Raw genomic sequence first — 10,360 nt, 5'->3', positions numbered from 1 at the left:
CGGTTTTTGCCGCCCCGGCTGACGCAGTTCGGACTTAGCACTTTTCGGCTGTGCCTGGCTGGCGGCCCACTCACTCGATCGCCATGTCTGTTTGCCACAGTTTTCCCGGTGGTGCCGCACCCGGGCTCGCCCCGGCTGACGCGGTTTCGTGCCGCCCCGGCAGACGCGGTTTTCGCGCCGCCCCGGCTGACGCGGTTTCGTGCCGCCCCGGCAGACGCGGTTTTTTGCCGCCCCGGCTGACGCAGTTCGGACTTGGCACTTTTTGGCTGAGCCTTGCTGGCGGCCCACTCACTCGATCGCCATGTCTGTTTGCCACAGTTTTCCCGGTGGTGCCGCACCCGGGCTCGCCCCGGCAGACGCGTTTTTTTTTTCTTTCGCCCCGGCTGACGCAGTTTTCGCGCCGCCCCGGCAGACGCGGTTTTCGCGCCGCCCCGGCAGACGCGGTTTTTTGCGCCGCCCCGGCTGACGCAGTTCGGACTTGGCACTTTTTGGCTGAGCCTGGCTGGCGGCCCACTCACTCGATCGCCATGTCTGTTTGCCACAGTTTTCCCGGTGGTGCCGCACCCGGGCTCGCCCCGGCTGACGCAGTTTTCGCGCCGCCCCGGCTGACGCGGTTTCGTGCCGCCCCGGCAGACGCGGTTTTTTGCGCCGCCCCGGCTGACGCGGTTTTTTGCCGCCCCGGCTGACGCAGTTCGGACTTGGCACTTTTCGGCTGTGCCTGGCTGGCGGCCCACTCACTCGATCGCCATGTCTGTTTGCCACAGTTTTCCCGGTGGTGCCGCACCCGGGCTCGCCCCGGCAGACGCGTTTTTTTTTTTTTCTTTCGCCCCGGCTGACGCAGTTTTCGCGCCGCCCCGGCTGACGCGGTTTCGTGCCGCCCCGGCAGACGCGGTTTTTTGCGCCGCCCCGGCTGACGCGGTTTTTGCCGCCCCGGCTGACGCAGTTCGGACTTAGCACTTTTTGGCTGAGCCTGGCTGGTGGCCCACTCACTCGATCGCCATGTCTGTTAGCCACAGTTTTCCCGGTGGTGCCGCACCCGGGCTCGCCCCGGCTGACGCAGTTTTCGCGCCGCCCCGGCTGACGCGGTTTCGTGCCGCCCCGGCAGACGCGGTTTTCGCGCCGCCCCGGCTGACGCGGTTTTTGCCGCCCCGGCTGACGCAGTTCGGACTTAGCACTTTTCGGCTGTGCCTGGCTGGCGGCCCACTCACTCGATCGCCATGTCTGTTTGCCACAGTTTTCCCGGTGGTGCCGCACCCGGGCTCGCCCCGGCTGACGCAGTTTTCGCGCCGCCCCGGCTGACGCGGTTTCGTGCCGCCCCGGCAGACGCGGTTTTCGCGCCGCCCCGGCTGACGCGGTTTCGTGCCGCCCCGGCAGACGCGGTTTTTTGCCGCCCCAGCTGACGCAGTTCGGACTTAGCACTTTTTGGCTGAGCCTTGCTGGCGGCCCACTCACTCGATCGCCATGTCTGTTTGCCACAGTTTTCCCGGTGGTGCCGCACCCGGGCTCGCCCCGGCAGACGCGTTTTTTTTTTTCTTTCGCCCCGGCTGACGCAGTTTTCGCGCCGCCCCGGCAGACGCGGTTTTCGCGCCGCCCCGGCAGACGCGGTTTTTTGCGCCGCTCCGGCTGACGCGGTTTTTTGCCGCCCCGGCTGACGCAGTTCGGACTTGGCACTTTTTGGCTGAGCCTGGCTGGCGGCCCACTCACTCGATCGCCATGTCTGTTTGCCACAGTTTTCCCGGTGGTGCCGCACCCGGGCTCGCCCCGGCTGACGCAGTTTTCGCGCCGCCCCGGCTGACGCGGTTTCGTGCCGCCCCGGCAGACGCGGTTTTTTGCGCCGCCCCGGCTGACGCGGTTTTTTGCCGCCCCGGCTGACACGGTTCGGACTTTGCACTTTTCGGCTGTGCCTGGCTGGCGGCCCACTCACTCGATCGCCATGTCTGTTTGCCACAGTTTTCCCGGTGGTGCCGCACCCGGGCTCGCCCCGGCAGACGCGTTTTTTTTTTTTTTTTTCTTTCGCCCCGGCTGACGCAGTTTTCGCGCCGCCCCGGCTGACGCGGTTTCGTGCCGCCCCGGCAGACGCGGTTTTTTGCGCCGCCCCGGCTGACGTGGTTTTTGCCGCCCCGGCTGACGCAGTTCGGACTTTGCACTTTTTGGCTGAGCCTGGCTGGCGGCCCACTCACTCGATCGCCATGTCTGTTTGCCACAGTTTTCCCGGTGGTGCCGCACCCGGGCTCGCCCCGGCAGACGCGTTTTTTTTTTTCCTTCGCCCCGGCAGACGTGGTTCCCCCCCCCCCCCTCCGTCTTTCTTTTTGTTTTTTTTTTTCGCCGCGGCTGAAGTGGATTTTTCGGTGCCTCGACGCCCCGGTAGTCGCGGTTTTTCCGTTTCCGCACGGCCCCGGCTGACGCTGCTCGGTCACAGTCGCCTTTTGTGGTGATTGCAGACTTCTTGAGCGCGGGTGTTTTTTTTTTTGTTGTTGTTGTTGTTTTATTACGCATTCGCTCCAGCAGACGCTGTTTAGACTTTTTGTTTCCTCTTTTATCCTGCGACGAGGTGACGAGGTTTATTCGGTGCCCCGCCGCCCCGGCTGAAGTGATTTTTCCTGTCCCGTGCCGCCCCGGCTGACGCGGTTGGGACTTCGCGTTTGTTCGGCCGCCACGGGTTTTGGCGCACTCGCTCGGTTGCTTGTTGTTGCCACTTGTTGCGAACCCAGGTTTCTTGAGCGAGCGCGGGCGTTTTTTCTTCCTTTCTTTCTTTGTTCTATGTGTTAGCGAATCGGCCTTTAATATCACACGAGGACTCACAACCAACAATTTTCAGTTTGAAGTGTAAAAAATCTGCAGGTGTTGACGTAACTGACTTGCCCCGTACCCTTGAGTACATCCATGAAGTTCTCGTAGTACTACTAAATCGCATTATTCCAAGTGGAGAAATTCCCATAAACTTGCAAACCTCTACACGAAAATCGGTGCGCGTGATAAAGTTGAAAATTATCGTCCGATATCAAATGTGCCTTCTATAACACAAATTCTAGGAAAAAAAAAAAAAAAAACACTTGTTCGCCGTTTTCTGCGCCGTGACTGGCAGCACTCCGGCGAAGCGAAACGGGGTCGATTCGAGCACGATATCGGCGTCTTTCGACGTGCTCGCCGGCGACCGTCGCACGAGTACGTCGCACGAGCGCGTCTGCCGGGGCGCCGTTTGCGAAGCCGACGCAAAAGTGGGAACCGCCGCTCGGATGATCGCCGCTTTCGGCAGAGTGAGTGTTGGCACTCCGGGGAAGCGAAACAGCGTGAATGCGCCCACGAAATCGGCGTATTTTGAAGTGCCCGCCGGCGACCGTCGCACGAGTACGGTAAACCGCGTCAGCCGGGGCGTAGTTCGGGACGCCGACGAAAAAGTGGGAAGCGCAACTCGGATCTTCGCCGTTTTTGCAGGAGTGAGTGGCGGCCCTCCTGCGAGACCAAGAAGCATCGATTCGTGCACGAATTCGGCGCCTTTCGACGTGATCGCCGGCGACCGTCGCTCGAGTAGGGCAAACCGCGTCTGCCGGGGCGGGCTTCGGGACGCCGATGCGAAAGTGGGAAACGCTGCTCGGATGTTCGCCGTTTTTGGCCGAGTGAGTGCTGGCACACGGGCGAAGCCAAACGGGGCCGATTACGGCACGATATCGGCGTCTTTCGACGTGCCCGCCGGCGACCGTCGCACGAGTACGGTAAACCGCGTCAGCCCGGGCGGAGTTCGGGACGCCGATGCGAAAGTGGAGAACGCCGCTCGGATCTTCGCCGTTTTTGGAGGAGTGAGTGGCGGCACTCCGGAGAAGCCAAGGAGCGCCAATTAGCGCACGATATCGGCGTCTTTCGACGCGCTCGCCGGCGACCGTCGCACGAGTAGGGCAAACCGCGTCTGCCGGGGCGGGGTTTACGACGCCGACGCAAAAGTGGGAACCGCCGCTCGGATGTTGGCCGTTTTTGGCAGAGTGAGTGCTGGCACTCCGGCGACGCGAAAGAGCGCGAATGCGCCCACGAAAGTGGCGTATTTGGACGTGCGTGACGGCGACCGCTGCAGGAGTACGAAAAACCACGTCAGCCGGGGCGAGCGACACACGGCGGTCTGGGTGCTTATCGCTGCTATTATAGGGGCACCCCGGCAGACGCAGAAAAAAAAAAAAAAATTTTCGACCTTCTTTTTTGCTGGTCGAGCTCGGGTAACCCAGGTCGCAATGGGAGCCGCGCACGAAAGCGGCGTCGCGAGACGCGTTCGCGGTCGCTAGTCGCACGAGCTCGGCAACCGCGTCAGCCGGCGCGGAGTTCGGGATGCCGACGGCTAAGTGGGTACCGCTGCTCGGATGTTCGCCGTTTTTGGCCGAGTGAGTGCTGGCACTCCGGTGAAGCCAAGGAGCGCCAATTCGTGCACGATATCGGCGTCTTTCGACGTGCCCGCCGGCCACCGCCGCACGAGTACGGCAAACCGCGTCTGCCGGGGCGGGGTTCGCGACGCGTACGCAATAGTGGGAACCGTCGCTCGGATGTTCGTCGTCTTTGGCCGAGCGAGTGCTGGCACTCCGGCGAAGCGAAACGGGGCCGATTCGGGCACGATATCGGCGTATTTCGACGTGCTCGCCGGCGACCGTCGCACGAGTACGGCAAAGCGCGTCTGCCGGGGCGAGGTTTGCGACGCCGACGAAAAAGTGGGAAGCGCCGCTCGGATCTTCGCCGTTTTTGCAGGAGTGAGTGGCGGCCCTCCTGCGAGACCAAGAAGCATCGACTCGCGCACGATATCGGTGTCTTTCGACGTGCCCGCCGGCCACCGCCGCACGAGTACGGCAAACCGCGTATGCCGGGGCGGGGTTGGCGACGCCGACGCAAAAGTGGGAACCGCCACTAGGATGTTCGCCGTTTTTGGCAGAGTGAGTGCTGGCACTCCGGCGAAGCGAAAGAGCGCGAATGCGCCCACGAAAGTGGCGTGTTTGGACGTGCTTGACGACGACCACCGCAGGAAAACGAAAAACCACGTCAGCCGGGGCGAGCGACCCATGGCGGTCTGGGTGCTTATCGCTGCTATTATAGGGGCACCCCGGCAGACGCAAAAAAAAAAAAAAATTTTTTTTCGACATTCTTTTTTGCTCGTCGACCTCGGGTGACCCAGGTCGCAGTGGGAGCCGCGCACGAAAGCGGCGTCGCGAGACGGCTTCGCGGTCGCTAGTCGCACGAGCTCGGCAACCGCGTCTGCCGGGGCGGAGTTCGGGACGCCGACGGCTAAGTGGGAACCGCCGCTCGGATGTTCGCCGTTTGTGGCCGAGTGAGTGCTGGCACTCCGGCGAAGCCAAACGGGGCCGATTCCGGCACGATATCGGCGTCTTTCTACGTGCTCGCCGGCGACCGTCGCACGAGTACGGCAAAGTGCGTCTGCCGGGGCGGGGTTTGCGACGCGTACGCAATAGTGAGAACCGTCGCTCGGATGTTCGTCGTCTTTCGCCGAGCCAGTGCTGGCAATCCGGCGAAGCCGAACGGAGCCGATTCGGGCACGATATCGGCGTCTTTCCACGTGCTCGCCGGCGACCGTCGCACGAGTACGGTAAACCGCGTCAGCCGGGGCGGAGTTCGGGACGCCGATGCGAAAGTGGGAAGCGCCGCTCGGATCTTCGCCGTTTTTGGAGGAGTCAGTGGCGGCACTCCGGTGAAGCCAAGGTGCGCCAATTCGCGCACGATATCGGCGTCTTTCGACGTGCCCGCCGGCCACCGTCGCACGAGTACGGCAAACCTCGTCTGCCGGGGCGGGGTTTGCGACGCCGACGCAAAAGTGGGAACCGCCGCTCGGATGTTCGCCGTTTTTGGCAGAGTGAGTGCTGGCACTCCGGCGAAGCGAAAGAGCGCGAATGCGCCCACGAAAGTGGCGTGTTTGGACGTGCTTGACGACGACCACCGCAGGAAAACGAAAAACCACGTCAGCCGGGGCGAGCGACCCATGGCGGTCTGGGTGCTTATCGCTGCTATTATAGGGGCACCCCGGCAGACGCAAAAAAAAAAAAAAATTTTTTTCGACATTCTTTTTTGCTCGTCGACCTCGGGTGACCCAGGTCGCAGTGGGAGCCGCGCACGAAAGCGGCGTCGCGAGACGGCTTCGCGGTCGCTAGTCGCACGAGCTCGGCAACCGCGTCTGCCGGGGCGGAGTTCGGGACGCCGACGGCTAAGTGGGAACCGCCGCTCGGATGTTCGCCGTTTGTGGCCGAGTGAGTGCTGGCACTCCGGCGAAGCCAAACGGGGCCGATTCCGGCACGATATCGGCGTCTTTCTACGTGCTCGCCGGCGACCGTCGCACGAGTACGGCAAAGTGCGTCTGCCGGGGCGGGGTTTGCGACGCGTACGCAATAGTGAGAACCGTCGCTCGGATGTTCGTCGTCTTTCGCCGAGCCAGTGCTGGCACTCCGGCGAAGCCGAACGGAGCCGATTCGGGCACGATATCGGCGTCTTTCCACGTGCTCGCCGGCGACCGTCGCACGAGTACGGTAAACCGCGTCAGCCGGGGCGGAGTTCGGGACGCCGATGCGAAAGTGGGAAGCGCCGCTCGGATCTTCGCCGTTTTTGGAGGAGTCAGTGGCGGCACTCCGGTGAAGCCAAGGTGCGCCAATTCGCGCACGATATCGGCGTCTTTCGACGTGCCCGCCGGCCACCGTCGCACGAGTACGGCAAACCTCGTCTGCCGGGGCGGGGTTTGCGACGCCGACGCAAAAGTGGGAACCGCCGCTCGGATGTTCGCCGTTTTTGGCAGAGTGAGTGCTGGCACTCCGGCGAAGCGAAAGAGCGTGAATGCGCCCACGAAAGTAGCGTATTTGGACGTGCTTGACGGCGACCGCCGCAGGAGTACGAAAAACCACGTCAGCCGGGGCGAGCGACCCACGGCGGTCTGGGTGCTTATCGCTGCTATTATAGGGGCACCCCGGCAGACGCAGAAAGAAAAAAAAAATGGGGACATGGCGTGCGTCACCGTGCGGCTTCGCAGCGTTGCCGAAGTCGCCGAGCCCTTCGACTGAGCCGAACGGCGGACAGGGAACGTTGGTCGGCCGTTCTAACCTGTCGGTGCCACGCCGAGACGTCGTTAAGGAAAACCGCGTCGTGGGCCTCTACGACGCCGTCGAGTCGTTGTACGTTTGGTGTCCAGCGTGTCGGCGGCGAGTAGCGGACACGTCGTTCACGACTTCGGTCTTTCGCAGTCGACGCGAACTTGCGGAGAGTCGTGGTGCCTCACGTTTTCGGCAGAAACCGCGGCGGAATTTTCCCGTGCGTGCGCGCACGACCTCGGTGCTGTGCCGTCAGCGTAGTGTTGCACAAACTCGTGGCCTACCCAAGGTGCGGTACGTTTGCGGCCGTATCCTCGGTGGGAATTTCGTGAGTAGGGTCGCAAATTCTACGACCTCGGCGGGTTTGAGAGCGACGTAGACTTGTGGCACGCTCAACATGCCACACGTTTCGGGGCACACCCGCGGTGAAATTTTCTCGAGTACGCTCGTATTAGGGCCCAAGGAGGTCTGGGTACTTATCGCTGCTATTATGTGGGGGTTCTCGTGAGCGGCGTACGCGAAAGCGACCGGGTGTCTGATATGCGGCGGGCTTCGGCCTCGTCAAGCGTGTCCTCGGGTCTGCTCCAGGGGAATCCACGGCAGTCGTCTGCAGCCTCATCCGCTTGATGCGTTAGGGGCTGGTTGTCGGACGGTGCCGTTTTACCACGATATCGAGGTGTGTTCCGTGTCGTCCTCGGGCGATTCAGATGCGAAAGCGCCGAAGACGCGGGCGTGACCCGTCGTCTGGCGGCTTTGCAGTCTCGGCTCCGTTGCTAGTTCCGGCCGGTCCACCGACAGTGCAGCGGGCTTGGGCAACCCGCACGGCGCGACCGAGTCGATGCAACGAAAAAGAGCGAGCATGAACGTGCTTCTTGCCGCACGGCTCCCACTCGTCTTTCGGGAAGGTTGTGCCGTAGCGAGCTCGAACGCCGTCATCTCGGAGTGCAAAATAAGCGTGTTGGGGCGCCTGAAGGTGGCCTCCGCCGCACACAGACTGCGTCCGGCCCGCCGAGGGCGAGGACGGACGCGCAGTCGAACGATTACCTGGTTGATCCTGCCAGTAATCATATGCTTGTCTCAAAGATTAAGCCATGCATGTCTAAGTACATGCCGAAATAAGGCGAAACCGCGAATGGCTCATTAAATCAGTTATGGTTCCTTAGATCGTTTCTTCCTACTTGGATAACTGTGGCAATTCTAGAGCTAATACATGCAGTGAGCCTGGAGCCCTTTGGGTAACGGGTGCTTTTATTAGACCAAGATCGATCGGGTTTCGGCCCGTATTGTGTGGTGACTCTGGATAACTTTGTGCTGATCGCATGGCCACGAGCCGGCGACGTTTCTTTCAAGTGTCTGCCTTATCAACTTTCGATGGTAGGTTACTTGCTTACCATGGTTGTTACGGGTAACGGAGAATCAGGGTTCGATTCCGGAGAGGGAGCCTGAGAAACGGCTACCACATCCAAGGAAGGCAGCAGGCGCGCAAATTACCCACTCCCGGCACGGGGAGGTAGTGACGAAAAATAACAATACGGGACTCTTTTGAGGCCCCGTAATTGAAATGAGTACACTCTAAATCCTTTAACGAGGATCAATTGGAGGGCAAGTCTGGTGCCAGCAGCCGCGGTAATTCCAGCTCCAATAGCGTATACTAAAGCTGCTGCGGTTAAAAAGCTCGTAGTTGGATCTCAGTTCCAGACGAGTAGTGCATCTACCCGATGCGACGGCTCGGACTGAACATCATGCCGGTTCTTTCTTGGTGCACTTCATTGTGTGCCTCGAGATGGCCGGTGCTTTTACTTTGAAAAAATTAGAGTGCTCAACGCAGGCGAGTCGCCTGAATAAACTTGCATGGAATAATAGAACAAGACCTCGTTTCTGTTCTGTTGGTTTTTGGAATACGAGGTAATGATTAAGAGGGACGGACGGGGGCATTCGTATTGCGGCGCTAGAGGTGAAATTCTTGGACCGTCGCAAGACGAACTACTGCGAAAGCATTTGCCAAGAATGTTTTCATTGATCAAGAACGAAAGTCAGAGGTTCGAAGGCGATCAGATACCGCCCTAGTTCTGACCATAAACGATGCCAACCAGCGATCCGCCTGAGTTACTCAAATGACTCGGCGGGCAGCTTCCGGGAAACCAAAGTATTTGGGTTCCGGGGGAAGTATGGTTGCAAAGCTGAAACTTAAAGGAATTGACGGAAGGGCACCACCAGGAGTGGAGCCTGCGGCTTAATTTGACTCAACACGGGAAAACTTACCCGGCCCGGACACTGGGAGGATTGACAGATTGAGAGCTCTTTCTTGATTCGGTGGATGGTGGTGCATGGCCGTTCTTAGTTGGTGGAGCGATTTGTCTGGTTAATTCCGATAACGAACGAGACTCTAGCCTATTAAATAGGTGCGGGGTTCCCAGCACCTTACAACCTTCTTAGAGGGACAAGCGGCTCCTAGCCGCACGAAACAGAGCAATAACAGGTCTGTGATGCCCTTAGATGTCCGGGGCCGCACGCGCGCTACACTGAAGGAAGCAGCGTGTCTTTATCCCTGTCTGAAAAGACTGGGTAACCCGTGGAACTTCTTTCGTGATTGGGATAGGGGCTTGCAATTGTTCCCCTTGAACGAGGAATTCCCAGTAAGCGCGAGTCATAAGCTCGCGTTGATTACGTCCCTGCCCTTTGTACACACCGCCCGTCGCTACTACCGATTGAATGATTTAGTGAGGTCTTCGGACCGATGTCCGGCGCGGCCTTTCGGTTGCGCCGGTCTGTTGGAAAGATGACCAAACTTGATCATTTAGAGGAAGTAAAAGTCGTAACAAGGTTTCCGTAGGTGAACCTGCGGAAGGATCATTAACGGATTGTGAAGGGTGAGCGCCTCAGCTGCGTCTGCGCCCGACACTTTCTGCCGCTGACCCCGTTTGGACGCGGGGTCGGCTTTTCCCCACGGGGCTGCCTGAATGTGGAGCGGCACCCCGTGACAAATTGTTGCGCCCAGCGGACGCCAACACCGCGACCTTGGACGGTCGGCCAGGTGGCGGACGCGGGTACAAACGGCGCAACGCACTCATAGGTCGGCTTTCGACCCGCCACTGCACCGTGGCTCGAAGCGCTCGAAATGCGCGACCCGACCGCTGCGGGACCGCCTAGTACTGTAAACAGGAGCGGCGGAGCGCGAACGGCGAGTCGTGGTTACGTCGGTAGAAGGCGAGGCTGCGCGTTCCCGAAACGCCAGCCGAGTGCCCTCCCGACCGTTCGAGCGTGCAAGAACGAGACCCGACAATCGCGCGGCGACTGCCAAG

General features: G+C 60.6%; 1 non-coding gene across 1 annotated transcript; it reads left to right on the top strand.

Moving 5' to 3' along the window:
• Positions 1 to 8,099: 8,099 nt before the first annotated feature.
• LOC142794006 (small subunit ribosomal RNA) lies at positions 8,100 to 9,914 on the top strand. Its single transcript, XR_012891995.1, has one exon. It is a non-coding gene; the product is annotated as a small subunit ribosomal RNA (ribosomal RNA).
• Positions 9,915 to 10,360: the final 446 nt, after the last annotated feature.

This window comes from Rhipicephalus microplus, unplaced genomic scaffold, assembly GCF_043290135.1.
Source record: "Rhipicephalus microplus isolate Deutch F79 unplaced genomic scaffold, USDA_Rmic scaffold_361, whole genome shotgun sequence".
Taxonomy (NCBI): Eukaryota; Metazoa; Arthropoda; class Arachnida; order Ixodida; family Ixodidae; genus Rhipicephalus; species Rhipicephalus microplus.
This window is presented reverse-complemented; position numbering and strand designations above follow the sequence as displayed.